Genomic DNA, 23,270 nt, shown 5'->3' on the forward strand with positions numbered 1-23,270 from the left:
AATCCAAATTGAACTTTGAAACATCATGAGAATGTAACAGTGACAAGGTAAACCACGACAAAACATTACTGAAATATTCCAACTCTTACATTTCAAGGGGAAAAAATCGAAAATGAACTTTGAAACATCAAGAGAAGGTAATAGTGACATGGTAAACCACAACAAAACAGAACTGAAATATGGCAACTCTTACATTTCATCCAATGAAATCCAAAATGAACTTTGAAACATCAATAGAATGTAACAGTGACAAGGTAAACCACGACAAAAAACTACTGAATTATTCCAACTCTTGCATTTCAACGAAAGAAATCCAAAATGAACTTTGAAACATCATGAGAATGTAAAAGTGACAAGGCTCTTACACTTCGACGAATGAAATTCAAAATGAACTTTGAAACATCAAGAGAATGTAACAGTGACAAGGTAAAACATGACAAAACACTACTGCAATTGCCCAACTATTGAGTTTCAACGAAAAAAAAAATCCGAAATAAACTTAGAAACATCTTCAGAATGTAAAAGCGAAATGCTAAACCAGGACGAACCAGTACTGAAATATTCGAACTCTTACAAATCAACGGAAAAAATCCAAAATGAACTTTGAAACATCAAGAGAAATTAACAGTAACAAGGTAGCGCATCGTGTCTCTGAGCAATCATACAGTACAATTGTTAGAGCCATAAGCATATTTCATGTCATTTTAAGATACGTAAAAAAAAAGTTGAATAATTTCCAAGTCCCCAAAAAAATTTTAGTCCAAAAAAAAAAAGTGCTACTACAAACAATATTTTTCTAATAGTAAAAATCACGACTAACATTTCTATATCATTCTCATTTTGAACTTGGAAAATATTAAATGTGATTTTTTTTTTGTTTTAAGTATGTTTCATGCCATTCTATGAGATGTAAAAAAAAGTTGAAAAAATATATCATGTTAAAAAAATAATAAAAAACAAAAAAGGGGGGGGGGAGGGGAGGGGGCCAAAAAGTTGGGGGAGGGGACCCCCTTGGAGTTTGGGGATAGGGGACCTTTGGGGGTTGAGGTTCCTGGTGGTTAGGGTCATTGGTGCTTATGATCCTTGACGGTTCATACTCATATACACCTCACTACTTGATTTGTAAGGATTTTTATGGATTGTTCTGAATTTCCTAATTAAAATTCTTTTCTTGCCATCTACATCTCTACTAGTATTAACTTTTTAGTATACTACAACGTTAGACTATAATTTATATTGGCAACACTTTTAAACTCCAATTCACAAATTCTATACCTTTTTCGCAAATAAAGTTATTTTTTTGGTAAATGATTTAACATCATCTGCAAATCAATTCTAGACATGATGAAAGGTACCTTCAGCCTAGAGGTTATTTGTTTTTGACAATTTTTTAGTCAGAAACATGCGCGGCTTGGATGTATCTTTAGTAAAAAACACTATTTATACGAAAAATATGATTTTCTTACCCTATGACTGAAACCAGTATTTTTTACAGAAAAGCATATTAAACCTTTGAATACGCAATTTGACGATCTCAAGTTATGGCACTGAATGAAAATCACTCCTTTTACTTGAATCCAATTACTTTACTAATCAAGTTATTGTATATGGAGTACCGTTAGTAGAAACATCTCTGATTGGCTCCAAAAAATGGGTGTTGTCTCAGAAACCCATCTGGTTTCATTACACAATCTCGTCCCTGCTTCCAAATATAACATGTTTGATCGCTTTGCTTGAAAAGGCGCCAAGGAACGTGCTGTAAGCAAATAGCATGGTGATCCCTATAGCTTCAAGCAAAATGGAATATAGCACTCTACTTTTGACGTCCAAAAAGACAACAGGCTTGGTTTACTCTCAAATTAAATATGTGCTTCAGTATTAGATCGAAGTTCAAGAATTGCTTTGCCAAAACTGAAGGTTCTTCTGGTATCATAGCAAATTCACATTTAAAAGGATCTACAATAAAATTCACAGTACTTGTATCTGAAAACCACTTTCTGAGTTCAATAAGATGTCTTACAATTGTATCCTTGATGTCAGAAAAAGTAATATTTTTGCAGTCCTCCAAAAACAAAGCTAACCTTGAAAAAAAAATCTTGTTCTGTTCTACTTTCTGTATCTAATATTGCAGATTTAATTCAAACGCTGACACTTTTTCTCTCGCTGAATGATATTAATATTCTTTCTTTGCAATTCTTTGTTTAATATATTTGTGACCTCAAAAATGTCTACTAAATATGCAAGATATGCAACCCAGGAAGAGTTTTTGAACTTATCTGTGAGAATATTTTTTCGATCAATCATAAAGATTTCGACTTCAGTTTTGAGAGTCCATAGTCGATTTAGTAAATTTCCACGAGAGAGCCACCTTACTTCTGTATAGGTTAATAAAGTAGGTCCATATATTCAGCTTTACCGTCCTGACATAATTCACGAAATAGCCACGTGTTTAGTGCATGTCCCTTGATAAAATTTACAATCTTGATGACATCATGCATGACGGCTTCCAGTGTAGGTTCTAAATATTTGACCATAAGGGCCTGGCGATGGATCAAACAGTGAGTAATTTCAATATTTGGGTTATTTTTTTTTTACGAAAGCTGAAAAACCATTTATATGACCCAGCATAGCTGGAGCTCCATCCAAAGATACAAAAATACAGTTTTCCCATTTTAAATTTTCTGCATTGAAGTATTCATTTACTTTATTATACACAGCATTCCACAAGATCTCAACTTGAGAGGAGAAACATATACCATTAGCTGTGAATTGCTACTAAAATCAGTTGTCTCATCAAGCTGAATAGCGAAATATTTAGCCTGTTTTAATGTGAAAATAACCTGTTCCTTCACATTTGCTGCTAATATAGAAATTCGTTCTTTCACAATTCTCGCAGATAAGGGCACTAAATTCAGTTTCTTTGCTTCTTTTTGACCACACATAAACTCAGTCATTTTCACAGCAGCTGGTTTGACCAAATCTTCACCAATAGTGTACGGTTTCTTATTTTGGCGCAATCAACCAGGCTACTTCAAAGCTAGCCCTTGATGTTGAACGCTGATCAAATGTACCAAACAAGTCTCTATTCAATTTTATCTAAGTGTTTCTTAAACTGACTTTTTTTTAAAGATCCTGAAGTCAGAATCTTCATACATACAACACACTGTGGTGTCATTGTACCATTGTCTTCTATTTGTGTAAAACCGTAAATAAGGAATTCGTCTTGGTATGTTCTTTTTCCATTTGCTGCTGTCTGAAGGGAGACAGAAAACAATAATTAAAATAATTAAATTAAATTTTCAAATTGCAGCTAACTTTTATCGATATATTGATGATAAAATGGTGGTCTTGTCAGCAACTAACTAGAAAAACTGGCTCTCTGACTTGTCAATGTATTAGTACCTTGAAGGCATGGCACGGACTGAGAAGGAAGCCAGGGCTGTGCTTTACTGTGCAAGATTTAATTCAAGAACATTCTAGTGGTGGGGAGTGAGATGGCGTGGCCTATATATGTTGCTAAATTGTTTAAGTTGAAAAAAAAATACTAACAGGTTTATAAAATAGCAAATTAAAAATGAATACTTTTTACTCACAAAAAATTCATTTTTACCCCCAAACTTTTCATTTTTACCCCATTTGGGGTAATTTACCCCAGTTTCCTGACCGCTGCTCTAGAGGGGGACAGAGTAGAGGTAAGTACTTCAGAAATGGTGACCAGCTTTTATCCCCTTGGAAAAGACCCCCCCCCCATGGAAAATAAGGCTTTCTAAATTTGAGAATCTTATTTGAGTTTTGCTTTTTTCATTTTCTGTAGAGGGAAGGAATTTTAGTACTTATGTATTATAAACCACTCACTTAAGTTTACACTGTGTAAAGGTCAAGAATAAACCAATTTCTTTGTTAGTTTCTTTCAGCTTAGCACAAGACAAGACAAAGACAAGTGACGGAATAGATGGGAAATATAGGCTATAATTTGGCCTATATATTTGCACATAAGGGGGGGATAAACTAATTGGGCAGTTTGAAGTCAGAAAACAATTCTTACTCCATAATATGCAGAATAATTGTACCTAACACATTTTGCAATGCAGACCTGCTATATCCCCCCCTCCCTCTAATGTGCAAATATATAGCCCAAATTTTTTCCTAAAATAAAAAAGAAATGGGTTTGTTCTTGAGTTTTACACATTGCAAACTTGAGTGAGTGGCATATAACACACAAGTGTCAGAACTTTTCGTGGAGAAAGATGGATTTCCTGGTATTATTTAAAGACGATCAGAAATTTAATTTAAAAAAAGACAAGGTTTTTCAACTGAAAGTGAGGAGCAACATCAAAAGTTAAAACAAACATAAATTATTACGAACATGAAAGGAGTTACCCCTTCCATAAGACATTGTTCTTTATGGTAAAGTTTTGACTTTTTGTCCTAATTCTTTAAGAACAATTTCTGAAACACAGTGGCCATTTAATTAGAACAACAAGCTTCATTTTAAAATTCTATAAAAAAAACTTTTACATAAAGAGCAAGGTCTTCAGGAGGAGGCAACCCCTTTCATATATGTAATAATTTCAGTTTGTTTTAAGGTTTGATGTTGCTCCTTACTTACAGTTGAAAACTTTAAACATAAATTATTACACATATGAAAGGGTTTGCCTCCTCCTCAAGACCTTGCTCTTTATGTTTTTTTCATTTTAGAACAAAGCTTATTGTTCTAATTAAACAGCCATTATTTTTCAGGAATTGTTCTCAAAGAATTAGGACAAAAAGTCAAAACTTTAGCGTAAAGAGCAAGGTCTTGTGGAAAGGGCAACTCCTTTCATATATGTAATAATTTCTGTTTGTTTTAATTTTTAATGTTGCTCCTTACTTTCAACTGAAAAAACTTTTTTTTTTAATGTAAGTTAGGCTATGATCATTTTTAAATAATACTGGGAAATCCAGCTCTCTCTTCGTGAACAATTCTGGTACTTATGTATTATATGCCACTCACTCAAGTTTACAATGTATAAAACTTGAGAACAAACCAGTTTCTTTCTTACTTTAGAAACAAATTTGGGCTAGATATTTGCATATTAGGGGGGGATGAAGTATAGCTGGTTTGCACGCAAAATGTGTTAGGTACAATTATTCCATATATTACGGAGTAAGAATTGTTTTCTGACTTCAAACTATCCAAATACTTTACCCCCCCCCCCTTATGAGCAAATATATAACCCAAATTTTAATGCCTAGAATTTTACTTGCTTGAAGTTTGTATAAGATGGAAGATGTGAAATATTCAGAACATGCTTGTTTATGCAATGCTTAGTATGATTGTAAAACCATGTGCTTTAAATATTTTAGTTTTAAGGGTAAAAGGGTTAGATTAGAGGAGGAATGGTCATACTTAGATGTTAAGTTTAAGGCGAGAGGAAATTTATCTAGTACCCATGTATAAAGTAGGATTGAAAAGGGTAAGGCATGTTGTAATGTGGTATTAAGAAGCCAACTAAGGGATATTAAAAAGATCCCAGTTGTTAAAGCGGTTTTCAGGGCTAAAATCTTAGGTGTAATGCCCTACGGTTCTGAGGTTTGGGGGTATGTGAAGGGAGATAGGCTAAAAACAGTGCAATTAGGATGTTATAAGAGGTGGCTAGGGTTAAGTAAGAATACAAATAGTTTAGTAGTTAGAGGAGATATAGGCTTGTTTTCTTTAAGAAGTTGTAGGCTAGTTAACATGGTTAGGCTTTGGGAAAAATTTTTAGTGATGCCTAGGATGCGGGTGATGAAAGCGGCTTACTTAGAAATGTTGAAGGGCCACTCAGGTAGTGGATGGCCATACCAAATTAAGAGTGTATTAGATCAGTGTGGACTGTGCCATATGTGGGGGGGGGGGGTGGCTTAGGGCTCGAGGATATGGGGGATCAAGTAAGTAGAGTAGTTGAAAGGATTTTACAGGACCAAGATATACAGGAATGGCAGGCCCAGCGTTCAATTTCGAATTCACTGCATCTTTATTGTTGGTCAAAGGAGATTTGGGGTGAAGTTTTATTTTTTAAGGTGGGTTTGAATAAAAATGAAATTGAGCTATTACTTGAAATGAGGGCTGATGGTTTGCCACTGGGCCAAAGAAGAAAGTTTATTGGAAGGGAGAAGTCAAACGCTGATTCTTATTTTTGTCCTATGTGTAGAGGTTTAGACGAGAGCGTGTATCACTTGATGTGTGAATGTGAGGAGCCGAGTGATTGGAGACTGGAAGTGTTTGGTAGGGGGGATTATGATTTTGAGTGGTTGGTGAGTGTGTGTGCGGATGAGTGTTTTATGGGTATCAGAAGCTTGGAACAATTCCTTCGTCTCGCGATGAATCATAGAAGTAGATTTCTGTAGGATTATGTTAGGTTATGTCCAATTTCTTTGTAATGGTTCTTTGTTTATATTTTTTGCCATGGCCTATGGGCTTTTAGCGCAAATAAATTCTATTCTATAGGCCTATTTGCTTTGCTCAGTGTGCCTCTTTTTGTATGCTCATGGGTTATTTTAAGTAAAAGCTTGCCAAAAAATTGCACATAATATTCAAGATTAGGAGCCTAATGTCTCTATGTAACAAAGATACTTTATAATACTTTGAATACTTTATTTTAGGTATCTGTTCAAGATTATGCAATGGCTGAGTAGGCTACAGCAAATTTGCTCAAGTTAATCTTTTAGAATTTTGTAAAGTTATTATCATAATTTTATAGCATTTCCTTCTGAGGAATCATTGTAAACTACTGCCTTATTGTTTTTATTCAGACACTTTCTTCAGAAGAGCTGATGCTAGGTCTGTGCGTTGTTGCCAAAGACTAATATATAGCTAGCATAGACTATTTCAAATAAAAACTTATCTGTATAAAATTAACTTTGGTAAACATTTATATTAACAGAATATTCAGATGGCTAAGAAAAAAAACTTACCTCTGGAATCAAAATTTCATCCTTAATCCAAATATGACACTCATTTCTGTTGCAAATCATTTCTAACCTTACCTCAATGCATAGCCTATACTACATATTTCCTATGCAAATATTGATTCTTGATTTTGTAAACATCAATTCAATTTATGTGTAAACTGATTTTAACAACAATGACACTAACACAGGCATTTAAGTTGTGGTACTTATGTATTATCCTGACCCTACTCAAGTTCTTGATCTTTATACTCTGAGAAAAACTTGTTTGTCTGTCTGCAGTAGGTTATAATTAGCAGTAAAATTCTGGTTTAGCTACTGTTTACTATCTTGGAAAGGGGTTACGTTAGGAAAATGAAACTTTCAGGGATGGGTCTATAGGCTAAAATTTGTCCAGGGAAGGTGTTTTGAAGTACCTGCCTTCTTCTCCTTCTAGAGGGTCCTGAAATTTGTCTACATGACAGGTCTATAGCCTACCTATTGAAATTTTTACAAAAAAATATTTTACCTTAATTTTCAGTTATTAGTTTATTTTTCTCTGGCTTTAGCTCTGAAAATGCAATTCCGGTTATTTGAGTAGAATTTAAAGCCAAATCAATGTTTTTTTTTCAAAATTTAGGAAATGTACTTGCATATCTTCAAAACCTTATAAATTGGGACCAATGAAAGTTGTGAAGCTGAAAACAATTTTGTTGTAGAGGAGACCAGCCCACAATTGGCATGGCCCACGTTTGACTAAAGCAAATAATCTCAATTTAAAAACAGATGAAGACTTCTGGTAGATTGTAAAAGATCCACCAGATGGGAGTGAATGTTTTTAAAATGACTGCCCTTGATAACCAATTTTACCAAAAATATCAGATTGGATTGTGTTTTATGGTGAGAAAATCCTGAATTTTGTTCAAGCTATGTCTGAAGCTCTATGCCTAACTACAAATACTTGATAGGACATAAACTCACGTTGTATTCTCTGATTAACTCCCTGTCTTTTGGCATCTTAGAAGACGCGCCATCTTCACCAATCTGCTGCTATCATTTTTTCATCCTGAGATGGCAAATTCCCACGTTCAGCCACAATGTCCAGGGCAGGTTTGGCATGCCAAACCAAGACGTCCAAACGTAGGCCATCCTTATAAAAGCTGAAGAAACAGCATATTTTGAGAATATTATATAAGTTTTTTCTGTCTTAGTTGACAAGAAGTCAGTCAGATCCTCTGCTAGTGTCATGGGTGTCCCTAGAGGAGCACTGCAAGACTACTTGAAAAAAGTTGAGCAGCTGAATATACCTCCACAAAGCCTGGACCTGAGTTTCTTTACACCCTGTTATAAAACAAGACAAATGTTTACTGAGGAGCAAGAAAAAGGACTAGAAACTTGCCTGAAAACAATAGCTGATATGCATTTTGGCTGTACTCTGCTGGAAGCAAGTAAACTTGCATACAACAATGCCATTACTAAGGGTATATAACTACCAGACAACTTGAAATGCAAAGCTAGTGGAGGCATTGCAGGCAAGGATTGGTATCGTGGTTTTATGGCTTGCCATAAGACTCTATCAGTAAAAATGCCAGAAAGTACAAGTCTAGGACAGGCAACTGCTTTCAGCCATCACACTGATTGAACTTTCTTTGACAAGCTGGAGCAGGTCCTAGATAAACACAAGTTCAGACCACAAGACATCTGGAATGTAGATGATTTGGGTTTGACAACTGTCTACAAGAATGGTAAAATCATTGCACGGCGAGGGCAGAAGCAAGTAGGGAAAGTCACGTCAGCGGAAAGAGGCCAGTTGACCAAAATCTATGCTGGTGTTAATGCCATTGGGAGCACAGTCCCTCCTCTGCTTATTTTCCCCAGGAAACAGTCTCCGGAAATTTTACTCAAGGGGGCTCCACCGGGAACCATCATGACCGGCTCAGAAAATTCTTCTGGCTGGATGACTGCCTCCCTTTTTCTGCTTTACTCTCAGCATTTTATGAATCATGTCAAACCCTCAAAACAGTCCCCTGTACTCCTGGTGCTAGATAGCCACATCAGCCAATACACCACTGAATCGCTTGATCTGGCTAAAAATAATGGCATTGTACTTTTAACTGTCCCTCCCCATGCTACTCACAAACTACAGCCTCTAGACAGGACAGTCATGGGGCCACTCAAGGCCTACTACAACTGGGAAGCTGCAAGTTTAATGACTGTCCATAAATGTAAAACTATATCAATGTATAACATTGCCAAACTGCTGGGGAAAGTTTATCTGAAGGCTTTCACTCCTGAGAATATGCTCAGTGGATTAAGAGCAAGTGGGATCTACCCCACAAACAGAAATGTCTTAAAGGATTATGGGTTCCTCTCATCCAATGTTTCAGATAGACCACCAACAACATCTAGTGAAGCACCCACCAATGAAGTTTCTATGCTCAGTGCAAGTCCTGTGGGACATTTAGACTCCTATTTTAACATAGACACCAATACTGAAGCAGCACAGGTCCCAGCTCCAAATGAGGAGCAAAGGTCAGCAGATGATTTGTTCAAAAAGATTGTAAATACAAACCCCTTCCCAAAAGGCTCACCATAAAAATTTAACAGGGAAAAAAATATGAAGAAGTCAGAAGTGCTCACTGACACCCCTGTGAAAGAACACATTACTGCCAAGATAAACACTGCATCTTCCACGAAAACCCTTGTCCTAGAAATGAAGAAAGTCAGAGCAGCAAAAAGGCTAAAAAACAAAAATCTTGTTTCTCTCAACAAGAGTTGCAATGATAGTGACAATTCTGACATACTTGTGTAGCCATAAAACAAGTTTTAACATTTTCCTGGGCACTTTTCTGTTTGTCTTGTCAGGTGGCCAAATGTAGGCCAGAGACGGCCAAACCAGTACTGGGGTGGCCCAGTTTTGGCACAATTCGCCACTCAGAAAGAGCAACTTCCAGCTAGAACAGTGGGGGAGTATTACTAATTGTTTTTTTCTGGGATGATACCCACTGAGTTACCTTTGCTTTGGCATACTCAGCAACTTCCAATTGGTTGAATTAATGCCTGGAGAATTGAAAAATTCAAAAACTGCCAATTGTGGGCTGGTCTCCCCTACTTCATTTAAGCTGAAGATCTATTTTGCAAGGATTCACTTTTAAAAAACACAGGTTTTTAAAGGTCAGGACCCTCTAGAGGGAGAAGGAGTGGAGGTATGTACTTCAAAATACATTCCCTGGATATACTTTAGCCTGTAGACCCATCCCTGAAAGTTTCACTTTAGTAACCTAACCCCTTTCTAAGATAGCCTAAAGTAGCTAAAGTAGAATTTTACCATAGTTTCCACAATTTTATTTTTAAACTCTTATATTTTCATCAGATTTTGGTAGGCTATATTCCATTATGATTAACCTAACAGTATAAATTTAGAATTGTGGCCCCTGATAAGAAGACATGTTAAAAAAACAATTCTTACTTTAAAACATGTATATCCATCTTAATTAACATGTTATCCAAGGGGAGAACCTTTTTCCTCAAGTCTTTCCCCTTTTTTCCTTCTTTTTCCAACTTAAAAGAAAATAATTACAATTTTTGCCATGCTCTCAGTGCAATGGGTAAATCTTTTGAAATTGCTGCTATAAATTGTTTTCTATTATAGATAGTGTTCATCCTGGTCATTATTAATCCTGTTTTTTTTTTTTTTTTTAATGATAGATAAAGCAGTGGCAAAAATACAAAATATTGCTATAAAAATACATATACATACAGAGTATATACCCCCACCCCCTAATATGCAAATATATAATGAAGGACTTGAGGAAAAAGGTTCTCCCCTTGGATAATATGTTAACTAGGATGATTATACATTTTTTAAATTAAGAATTGTTTTCTTTACAAGTTTCCTTATCAGGGGCCACAACCTAACTTCACTTCTTGTTTGAGGTTAGGATAATACATAAGTACCTAAGTCATATCTAAAATAAAGAAAAATGTATAATCTTTGAGGGTCTGTAAACAGCTTTAAATTGGATTTGCAACGGAAATGGTTATACCCAGAAATAAATGTCATAGGCCTATTTAGATTAATGATGAAATTCTGATTCTAGATGTAAGTTTGTTTCTTATATATCTGAATATTCTGTTAATATAAACATTTACCTTAACTTTAAACCATAAAAGGATAGGCTTTAATATAAACATTTACCTTGACTTTAAACCATAAATTGATAGGGTAGGCCTAAGCTATTCTTTGGAATTTGGTATGAAGTTAAAAGCAGCATAATTTTCATTCAAACTAGCCTCTTTAGTGTATAAATCTCCAGTTCCAGAATTCGTATGAGGGTATATGGACTACAATGCAGTAATTTCACCCCTTTGATTTCGGAGTAGTATCTTCAATCAAGCCTGAGGAATCCTGTCAACAATTTAAAAATTTTGCGCAATTTTAGGCGTTTTTCACATCACCTAAAGCTTTTGACGTAAAACAAAAAGTATTAACTATCTTTGTAGGAGAATTTCTTTAGAAGTTTAGTCATTGTTAAAGAAAATTGCTGCAGAATTTGAAGCGACATGCTGAAAAGCCGGATAATGCATCAAAGCAGTATAACTAGTTTCTATGTGTATAGCATTTACAAAGAACTAAGGACTCTTGGTATTTCTTGACAATACTTTTGGACACAAAGGAGACAAAATTTTATCCAGGAAAATGGGGACAAAACTTTTTCCGCTATTTGCTGCTTTTCAGTTTCTTTTGACTTGACAACAATCTTTGAAATTTTTAAGCCTTATTTTTAAGCTTGTGTTTTTTTTTAATCTGGTTCCAGAATTTGTATATGTGTGTATGGACTACCATGCAGTCTTTACACCCCTTAGACTTCCAAATAGTATCTTCAAAAAGGTCAGTAGTCCTTCTTTATAAACTCTTTTCTACGTATAATTGTTCTGACTATGAAAGGCATTATTTCTGACCAGGGCAGTATCCAGGATTTTTGTTGGGGGGAGGGGGGGGTACCCATTTTTTCCCGTGGACTTTGTCTAACATCCTCGAGCAACATTACGTTAGCTTGAGACCGTTAGTCCGCCCCTTGCGAACGAGGACGCGGCCACTAGGCATACTTTCGTGTCTTTAATGGGCTTTTTTCTTTTTTTTTAGTAACACGAAAACAAGACAAGTATTTACATACAGTTAAATACTACAAGCTTTTTTTTTTTGGAGACAGCAAAACAGTTAACGCAAAAAGAAGCCAAATAGTAGAAGTAGTCTATATATATATATATATATATATATATATATATATATATATATATATATATATATATATATATATATATATATATATATATATATATATATATATATATATATATATATAAAAAAAATATATATATATATATATATATATATATATATATATATATATATATATATATATATATATATATATATATATATATATATATATATATATATATATATATATATATATATATATATATATATATATATATATATATATATATATATATATATATAAAAGTAAGGGCGAATATCTACAAAAAAAATTCTGGCCGACGATTTATCTTCCCTGCAAAAATGTCGAAGACCTTTTCAGGGCAGATGTCAACGTCCCTATGGACTGAAAGGAAGGCTAAGCCACTCAATCGTTTTTCTCCTGTTGAATTTCTCAGCCAGGTTTAGAGCCTTCTGAGCGTTGAGAAACTTCTTTCCGGAGTAGCAGTGCTAACAGGTAACGTCGCAAGAACAGCCAGAAGAAGAAAAACGTTTGGAAAAAAGTTGGGTCGCATGCCTGAAGCGAAGATAAAGCACAAGTAGGTCTCTCTCATACCGGAGCGTTCTTGCAATTGATGTGCCATAGCTCAATTTCTTGCTTCAGACAGTCTGGCTCGGGAAGAATATCGCCACACAATTCAACCAATGACCCCAGGTTTAATGCCTTCAGATCGACTGAAACAATTTGGCAGGAGAAAGGACGCTGAGATTTGACAGCAGTTTCTGGTGAAGCACAAATCGTTGTTTGTGCTCGGAAGTGAAGTGGTCCAGGAAGGAATAAAGAGCGATGTTCTATAGTGGTTGAGAGGGTCTGGATCGTCTGCTTGCATACTCCGGCCACCTGTCGTCCTTGGACGAGTCATCTCCAGTCCTAAGTCGCTGGCAAAACACTGAGCTTCGTCAAAAATAGACGTGAAAGCAGTAGCAGCATTTCCTCACATTTCCTTTGTTTTTGAAAGGATAGTTTCCACGTGCCTCCATGCATCTGCAAAATCACAGTCAACTGACTGAAGAGTCTTGCACAGTGGAAGCATAAGACAGAAAAGCTCTTTGACCACATGGAGACACACAACAAATTGCGACCGGTTCATCGTGTCCAACAACTGCACCGCTTTTGCAGAAGTTTCTGCATTTCTGTTCTCTTCAAGGGCTTCCAGGGATCACAGGATTGGTCGGTTTAGCTCAACAAAACGCACGACTGAATCGTGGTGCTCCACCCGTCTAGTTTCGCAGTCCGGTTAAAGTATGTTTCCTCGAATCCGGTAGTATTTCGTTGACCTGTTCTTTTAAATTCTGTGTCCTGAGTGGGGAAGTATGGTAAAAACTGCAGACTTGTGACAAGACACTGAGGAAATGCTCAAACGCCAGAATAGAGCATACAGAAGAGATGACCAAGTTGAGACTGTGCGCACTACAATGGACGTAAAGCACCTTCGGATACTTTTCACGTATAATAGCCTGGACACCCCTAAGATGCCCACTAATCATTGCTGCACCGTCATATCCCTGACCAACCATCTTGTTCAGATTAAGACAAAGGCCTTTAAGAAATCGCAGGATTGATGAAGCCAGACCTTGCCCAGTCAAATGAGAAACTAGGGTAAAACCAAGGAAGTCCTCGTGCAGGTTCCCTTTGAAAGTGTAGCGGATGCAAACAGACAGCTGCTCGGTATTCGAAACGTCCACCTTTTCATCGGCAAGCACCGAAAAGCATGGACTTGCGTTTACTCCTTCCACAATGGACTGCTGAAGAAGCTCCCCGGATGCGGCGATAATACCATTCTGGATTATGGGAGAAAGATATTTGGCATTTCCGGCCGCACAAAGAAGATAGTTTTTTAGAACATCGTCACCGTGTCTCGCCCTCAGCCGCAGTAGTGCTTCGAAGTTGCCATCATTGTGAGAAGGTTCTGGATCTGAGACCGAAATGGGGCCGGAATCGTTGGTACCACGAAGGGCAAGCTGTTGCCGCCCACAAAATATCACCATCTCAACATTTGGTCGCAACTTCTGGCGATTTTCTTGAACCTGCGCTTTCCTCGCCGCGTCTACTTGGTGCACGATATTGTCCTGCCTTTTCTCCGAGACAGAAATGAAGTTTTCAGCCGATACGATGCAGTTTCTATGACACTGTTTGTTGGTGAGCTGTTAAGCACTCTATCGCATCCTTCCAGTTCCTGAATGGTTTGGTGACTAGATTCCCCAAGCACTGGTAGCAGCCATAGCCAGCTGTCTCTTACGAGAACAGAACGCAAAATCTGCAAAAAGCAGCGCCCTCGGACGGAGAGTGGGACAACCAACTGAAACGAGCGAGCCAAGTTAACTGAAACTTCAGATTCCGTTTTTCAGATACTGGAACAATATTGGAGATATCTGGAATCCAAGGGCTCTTCAGCAAACGAAGTTTAGAATTTAGATCGAGACTGGATGATTTGTTAATCCTAATTTACTATGCAAGGTCTGACCTTGAATAATAAGACGAACATGGGGTTACCTAATTGCGTTAGTTGATCACAACCGTTTATTTTAACCCTAATTTACTATTCAAGGTCAGGTGAACATGGGGTTTCCTACGGTCACCTAATTGCGTAAGCTGATCAGAACCGTTTACCCACAAAATGACATAGGATTTAGTGTGGGAGAATCTTTTTTCTGGTAAGGTTTTGTCTTTACAGGTATTTTTTAGACTAATTTTCGACTCGGTCAAAAATTTCGGAGGGGTTGGGGTTCAAACTGGGTATCCCCCCCCCTGGATATGGCCTTGTTTCTGACGATGGGTTTTCGGCAGAGCGAGAACTTGAGGTGTCCCCAGCAGTTTTAAGACCTATAGGCTGGCTAGTGCCAATACTGTTCTTTTGACTCAATCTTGCTCGCTTCTGCACTGTGAAACTCTATTGATAAACCAACACATTTTTCACTGCCTTTTTCATTATTTAGTGATCACTAATCAAGCTGTCTCTTCTTTAGGATCTCAATGGACACCTTAAATATCTTTCTATCATCATGAGGAGGGATGTTAGATATCAGGATTGCAATGAAAGTATTAAGTATTTTAGCTATGGAGCAGAGGCACTTGAAGGTAATAGTCTCTTGACGCTTGACTGGCAATCAAATAAGACATGCTGGATTGTGTCGTCTTTTGAGAAACGGACACGGTACAAAGGGGAATGATGTAACTTCCAATTAAATAATAAACTGTTTAGATGAAGCACACTTCTTTTCAGTCATTAATACAACACATTATATAGTCTAGTATGGAAGATTGATGGAATCAATTTCTTGTGACTAACTTTAACCTTTGCCTAAAAATGTCTCTTTTAATGAGGTCACAGGAAGGGCTTGAGTTTAAGGAGGAGTTCTTGTTTGCTAATAAATCAGCAGTATCATCATATTGTATATTTTTAATCCTATTGAATTATTACGTTTCTGAATTGTTTGCTAATAATTCAGTTTGAGCCGTTTGAACAAAAACCTACTAGCTAAAATTGTTTAATTAACAAAAGGACAGAGCAAGAAAAGACTTTAAGGTTTTAAATAAAAGTTCAAATAGGGATAAAATCTTTTTAATAGACAGTGTTTCACAAACAGTGATAGAAATTTACAAAATATACCAAATATTTTGGTCACATATGCAATGACCGTCATCAGTAGCAAAACTAAACTAAAACAACTTAAAACAATATTTTATATACGAAATAAAATAAAACTACATATTGTTTAATTCTCTAATTCTTTTCAAAGCAAAGGCGGTAGCTAGCCTCTTTGACCTTCTTAGATTCGGTTCATTAGCGTTGAATGATATAACACTCGGACAGAGGTCAACTACATTGGGTGACAGGAAGATTTTAATATTGGTCATTGTTCAGATTTTAATAAATTATCGTAGATAGAGTTCACCCCAAATTCATCTGTGTCATGATTCAAAGCTATATTCTTGAATAAGATTTTCTTTATTTCAAGAGAGTCATGAAAATTTGTTTTAAACCCCGGTCCCTACAAATAAAAGAGACATTATCGAACAAAATAAAATGGTCTGGAAAATTAAAAATATGTTCTGAAAGGTCTGAAGTAAAATCTTCAGCCTTAGTAGTTTGCTTTAAAGCCGAAGAAATATAATCTTTATGCTGTAATAACCTCATTTCCAAATTCTGGTTGGTACGTCCCACATATGAGTTTCCACATGTACATAGGATCTGATAGACCCCACTTTGTTTCCCCAATAAAGTTAGATCCTTCCCGGAATTTAGAGAACTACCCAAAGTATTATTACTCTTTAAAGCTACCTTTAGACAATTACTCTGTAAAATTCTTTTAAGTTTTTCACTTAGCCAAAGTACATATGGTAAAGAGCAAAACACATCCAATATGTAAATTGAGTTTTAGTGAAGGTGGCACAATTTTCATCTTCTTACATTGTAGAAGAACGTCCAGCTGGTTGATAACATTTGACAAAAAATGTTTATAAATATACAAACACTAAGAAAAAAAATGCAAATGTTATCAACCAGCAGGATTTTATTCTACAATGTAAGAAGATGAGAATTGTGCTACCTTCACTAAAATTCAATTTACATTTGGGCAATTTACATATGGTAAGGAACAAAAAACATCTAAAATGTAAATTGAATTTTAGTGAAGGTGGCACAATTCTCATATTCTTACATTGTAGAAGAAAATCCTGCTATTTGATAACATTTGATGAAAAATGTTTATAAATATACAAACACTAAGAAAAAAATGCAAATGTTATCAACCAGCAGGATTTTATTCTACAATGTAAGAAGATGATAATTGTGCTACATTCACTAAAATTCAATTTACATTTGGGCAATTTACATATGGCAAGGAACAAAAAATATCTAAAATGTACATTGAATTTTAGTGAAGGTGGCACAATTCTCATCTTCTTACATTGTAGAAGAAAATCCTGCTATTTGATAACATTCGATGAAAAATGTTTATAAATATACAAACACTAAGGAAAAAAAATGCAAATGTTATCAACCAGCAGGATTTTATTCTACAATGTAAGAAGATGAGAATTGTGCTACCTTCACTAAAATTCAATTTACATTTGGGCAATTTACATATGGTTAGGAACAAAAAACATCTAAAATGTAAATTGAATTTTAGTGAAGGTGGCACAATTCTCATCTTCTTACATTGTAGAAGAAAATCCTGCTATTTGATAGCATTTGATGAAAAATGTTTATAAATATATAAACACTAAGAAAAAACAGGCAAATGTTATCAATCAGCAGGATTTTCTTCTACAATGTAAAAAGATGAGAATTGTGCCACCTTCACTAAAATTTAATTTAAATTTGGGCACTTTCAAGGAGAAAAAGTTTGAACAAAGCTTATATTTTAAGACTTTAAATCACATTATTAAGGATAAAAGTCGAAAAAGAGCTTTAATAGTCAGAGATAAAATTTCACTGGAAAATCTTATATAAAAAAAAAGGTTAGTGTGACTTTTTGTTTTATTCAACAAACAGGAAAAAGCCACTTCAATCATGACTTTCAGCTTTCCAGAGAAATATTGCTAAAAAAGTTTCGAAATTATCATCAAATATTGTGGTAGTACCTTCGTCAATTCTTGGACCAGGTGTGGTTAATTTTTCATCAAGAACTTTAATGATACAAGAACAATCAGTGCTTGAAAAAGATTTGAAATTTTCTTTTAAACCAGATAAAGTCCCTGTGGAAGATATTATCTCTTCAATAGAAACATCTTTGCATAAAAACGCAAACCCAATAAAAGATGTTAGCTTGGTAAGAGGTTCTACCGTGAAAATTCTTTCTAATTTTTCATTGAAACCGGAATTTTCTAGTACGACCATCAAAGACATACAAATTCTAAAAAACTTGAAAAAGGATGGTTATATTACCGTTACAAAGGCAGATAAGAGTAACACTTTAGTTGTCATGAATACTGAGAACTGGGAATAAAAATTAAGAAAATTACTTAATGATGAAAAAACATACAAGATGCTATTGTATAATCCAACAGACTCTTTTACAAATAAGCTTAAGAACAAATTAAAGTTTTTAAAAGATGAAGTAAAATTACACCTCAACTTTATTACAAATGCCTGCCCATGCAGTTCCTTGTGCCCTAAATTATATGGACTTCCCAAAATTCATAAGCCTAACCAACCATTACGACCAATTGTGTCAAGTACAAGGTCACTAACAAGTGTTTTGAGCAAGTGGCTAGTGCCAATCTGTAAACCACTTTTGCCTACTCAGATATTGTACATTTAGAATTCTTCAAATTTGGTTGAAAAACTGAAAAAGTAGAAATTTCTTCAAGTTCTTTGCTTTCAAGCTTTGACATTACATCAAAGTAAACAAATATTGATGTAGAAGCAGCCGAAACTCTTCTAGAAAGAAAACTGTTAAGAACTTTGGACTTGATGAGTGGCAAGAGATTTTGCCACACCCAGAGAACAGTGGGGGAGTATTACTAATTGTTTTTTTCTGGGATGATACCCACTGAGTTACCTTTGCTTTGGCATACTCAGCAACTTCCAATTGGTTGAATTAATGCCTGGAGAATTGAAAAATTCAAAACCTGCCAATTGTGGGCTGGTCTCCCCTACTTCATTTAAGCTGAAGATCTATTTTGCAAGGATTCACTTTTAAAAAACATAGGTTTTTAAAGGTCAGGACCCTCTAGAGGGAGAAGGAGTGGAGGTATGTACTTCAAAATACATTCCCTGGATATACTTTAGCCTGTAGACCCATCCCTGAAAGTTTCACTTTAGTAACCTAACCCCTTTCTAAGAGAGCCAAAAGTAGCTAAAGTAGAATTTTACCATAGTTTCCACAATTTTATTTTTAAACTCTTATATTTTCATCAGATTTTGGTAGGCTATATTCCATTATGATTAACCTAACAGTATAAATTTAGAATTGTGGCCCCTGATAAGAAGACATGTTAAAAAAACAATTCTTACTTTAAAACATGTATATCCATCTTAATTAACATGTTATCCAAGGGGAGAACCTTTTTCCTCAAGTCTTTCCCCTTTTTTCCTTCTTTTTCCAACTCAAAAGAAAATAATTACAATTTTTGCCATGCTCTCAGTGCAATGGGTAAATCTTTTGAAATTGCTGCTATAAATTGTTTTCTATTATAAATAGTGTTCATCCTGGTCATTATTAATTCTGTATTTTTTTTTTTTTTAATGATAGATAAAGGAGTGGCAAAAATACAAAATATTGCTATAAACATACATATACATACAGAGTATATACCCCCACCCCCTAATTTGCAAATATATAATGAAGGACTTGAGGAAAAAGGTTCTCCCCTTGGATAATATGTTAACTAGGATCATTTACATGTTTTAAAGTAAGAATTGTTTTCTTTACAAGTTTCCTTATCAGGGGCCACAACCTAACTTCACTTCTTGTTTGAGGTTAGGATAATACATAAGTACCTAAGTCATATCTAAAATAAAGAAAAATGTATAATCTTTGAGGGTCTGTAAACAGCTTTAAATTGGATTTGCAACGGAAATGGTTATACCCAGAAATAAATGTCATAGGCCTATTTAGATTAATGATGAAATTCTGATTCTAGATGTAAGTTTGTTTCTTATATATCTGAATATTCTGTTAATATAAACATTTACCTTAACTTTAAACCATAAATGGATAGGGTTTAATATAAACATTTACCTTGACTTTAAACCATAAATTGATAGGATAGGCCTAAGCTATTCTTTGGAATTTGGTAATAAGTTAAAAGCAGCATAATTTGCATTCAAACTAGCCTCTTTAGTGTATAAATCTCCAGTTCCAGAATTCGTATGAGGGTATATGGACTACCATGCAGTACTTTCACCCCTTTGATTTCGGAGTAGTATCTTCAATCAAGCCTGAGGAATCCTGTCAACAATTTAAAAATTTTGCGCAATTTTAGGCGTTTTTCACATCACCTAAAGCTTTTGACGTAAAACAAAAAGTATTAACTATCTTTGTAGGAGAATTTCTTTAGAAGTTTAGTCATTGTTAAAGAAAATTGCTGCAGAATTTGAAGCGACATGCTGAAAAGCCGGATAATGCATCAAAGCAGTATAACTAGTTTCTATGTGTATAGCATTTACAAAGAACTAAGGACTCTTGGTATTTCTTGACAATACTTTTGGACACAAAGGTGACAAAATTTTATCCAGGAAAATGGGGACAAAACTTTTTCCGCTATTTGCTGCTTTTCAGTTTCTTTTGACTTGACAACAATCTTTGAAATTTTTAAGCCTTATTTTTAAGCTTGTGTTTTTTTTTAATCTGGTTCCAGAATTTGTATACGTGTGTAAGGACTACCATGCAGTCTTTACACCCCTTAGACTTCCAAATAGTATCTTCAAAAAGGTCAGCAGTCCTTCTTTATAAACTCTTTTCTGCGTATAATTGTTCTGACTATGAAAGGCATTATTTCTGACCAGGGCAGTATCCAGGATTTTTGTTGGGGGGGGGGGGGGGTACCCATTTTTTCCCGTGGACTTTGTCTAACATCCTCGAGCAACATTACGTTAGCTTGAGACCGTTAGTCCGCCCCTTGCGAACGAGGACGCGGCCACTAGGCATACTTTCGTGTCTTTAATGGGCTTTTTTCTTTTTTTTAGTAACACGAAAACAAGACAAGTCTTTACATACAGTTAAATACTACAAGCTTTTTTTTTGGAGACAGCAAAACAGTTAACACACAAAGAAGCCAAATAGTAGAAGTAGTCTATATATATATATATATATATATATATATATATATATATATATATATATATATATATATATATATATATTTTAGCTAAAAGTAAGGGCGAATATCTATAAAAAAAATTCTGGCCGACGATTTATCTTCCCTGCAAAAATGTCGAAGACTTTTTCAGGGCAGATGTCAACGTCCCTATGGACTGAAAGGAAGGCTAAGCCACTCAATCGTTATTCTCCTGTTGAATTTCTCAGCCAGGTTTAGAGCCTTCTGAGCGTTGAGAAACTTCTTTCCGGAGTAGCAGTGCTAACAGGTAACGTCGCAAGAACAGCCAGAAGAAGAAAAACGTTTGGAAAAAAGGTGGGGTAGCATGCCTGAAGCGAAGATACAGCACAAGTAGGTCTCTCTGATACCGGAGCATTCTTGCAATTGATGTGCCATTGCTCAATTTTTTGCTTCAGACAGTATGGCTCGGGAAGAATATCGCCACACAATCCAACCAATGACCCCAGGTTTAATGCCTTCAGATCGACTGAAACAATTTGGCAGGAGAAAGGACGCTGAGATTTGACAGCAGTTTCTAGTGAAGCACAAATCGTTGTTTCAGCTCAGAAGTGAAGTGGTCCAGGAAGGAATACAGAGCGATGTTCTATAGTGGTTGAGAGGGTCTGAATCGTCTGCTTGCATACTCCGGCCACCTGTCGTCCTTGGACGAGTCATCTCCAGTCCTAAGTCGCTGGCAAAACACTGAGCTTCGTCAAAAATAGACGTGAAAGCAGTAGCAGCATTTCCTCATATTTCCTTTGTTTTTGAAAGGATAGTTTCCACGTGCCTCCATGTATCTGCAAAATCACAGTCAACTGACTGAAGAGTCTTGCACAGTGGAAGCGTAAGACAGAAAAGCTCTTTGACCACATGGAGACACACAACAAATTGCGACCGATTCATCGTGTCCAACAACTGCACCGCTTTTGCAGAAGTTTCTGCATCTCTGTTCTCTTCAAGAGCTTCCAGGGATCACAGGATTGGTCGGTTTAGCTCAACAAAACGCACGACTGAATCGTGGTGCTCCACCCGTCTAGTTTCGCAGTCCGGTTAAAGTATGTTTCCTCGAATCCGGTAGTATTTCGTTGATCTGTTCTTTTAAATTCTGTGTCCTGAGTGGGGAAGTATGGTAAAAACTGCAGACTTGTGACAAGACACCGAGGAAATGCTCAAACGCCAGAATAGAGCATACAGAAGAGATGACCAAGTTGAGACTGTGCGCACTACAATGGACGTAAAGCGCCTTCGGATACTTTTCACGTATAATAGCCTGGACACCCCTAAGATGCCCACTAATCACTGCTGCACCGTCATATCCCTGACCAACCATCTTGTTCAGATTAAGACAAAGGCCTTTAAGAAATCGCAGGATTGATGAAGCCAGACCTTGCCCAGTCAAATGAGAAACTAGGGTAAAACCAAGGAAGTCCTTGTGCAGGTTCCCTTTGAAAGTGTAGCGGACGGAAACTGACAGCTGCTCAGTATTTGTAACATCCACCTTTTCATCGGCCAGCACCAAAAGCATTGACTTGCGTTTACTCTTTCCACAATAGACAGCTGAAGAAGCTCCCCGGATGCGGAGATAATACCATTCTGGGTGATGGGAGAAAGATATTTGGCATTTCCGGCCGCACAAAGAAGATAGTTTTTTAGAACATCGTCACCGTGTCTCGCCCTCAGCCGCAGTAGTGCTTGGAAGTTGCCATCATTGTGAGAAGGTTCTGGATCTGAGACCGAAATGGGGCCGGAATCGTTGGTACCACGAAGAGCAAGCTGCTGCTGCCCAAAAAATATCACTATCTCAACATTTGGTCGCAACTTCTGGCAATTTTCTTGAACATGCGCTTTCCTCGCCGCGTCTAGTTGGTGCACGATATTGTCCTGCCTTTTCTCCGAGACAGAAAAGAAGTTTTCAGCCGATACGATGCAGTTTCTATGACACTGTTTGTTGGTGAGCTGTTAAGCACTCTATCACATCCTTCCAGTTCCTGAATGGTTTGGTGACTAGATTCCTCAAGCACTGGTAGCAGCCATAGCCAGCTGTCTCTGACGAGAACAGAACGCAAAATCTGTGAAAAGCAGTGCCCTCGGACGGAGAGTGGGACAACCAACTGGAACGAGCGAGCCAAGTTAACTGAAACTTCAGATTCCGTTTTTCAGATACTGGAACAATATTGGAGATATCTGGAGTCCAAGGGCTCTTCAGCAAGCGAAGTTTAGAATTTAAATCGAGACTGGATGATTTGTTGACAAAAAGACCGATGTCATTTGCAAACAACGAAAGAGACTGGGTTGGTGCAGGTGCGTGTT

General features: G+C 36.3%; 1 protein-coding gene across 4 annotated transcripts in view; it reads right to left on the reverse strand.

Annotated features, from left to right (window-relative positions):
* The window catches only part of LOC148942455 (uncharacterized), a 90,791-nt gene extending 70,730 nt beyond the window's left edge, over positions 1–20,061 (reverse strand). The window contains exon 1 of one of the 4 annotated variants that reach the window (XM_089102264.1): positions 19,978–20,061. The gene's annotated coding sequence lies outside the window, so the exon portion shown is untranslated. Of the gene's footprint in view, positions 1–11,107; positions 11,319–19,882; positions 19,951–19,977 lie in introns of those variants that run through there. The other 3 variants (XM_089102265.1, XM_089102262.1, XM_089102263.1) reach the window with 3 other exon arrangements.
* Positions 20,062–23,270: the final 3,209 nt, after the last annotated feature.

The sequence above is a fragment of the Artemia sp. Qi Xiang Cuo genome, chromosome 16, assembly GCF_049724085.1.
Source record: "Artemia sp. Qi Xiang Cuo chromosome 16, ASM4972408v1, whole genome shotgun sequence".
Classification (NCBI taxonomy): domain Eukaryota; kingdom Metazoa; phylum Arthropoda; class Branchiopoda; order Anostraca; family Artemiidae; genus Artemia; species Artemia sp. Qi Xiang Cuo.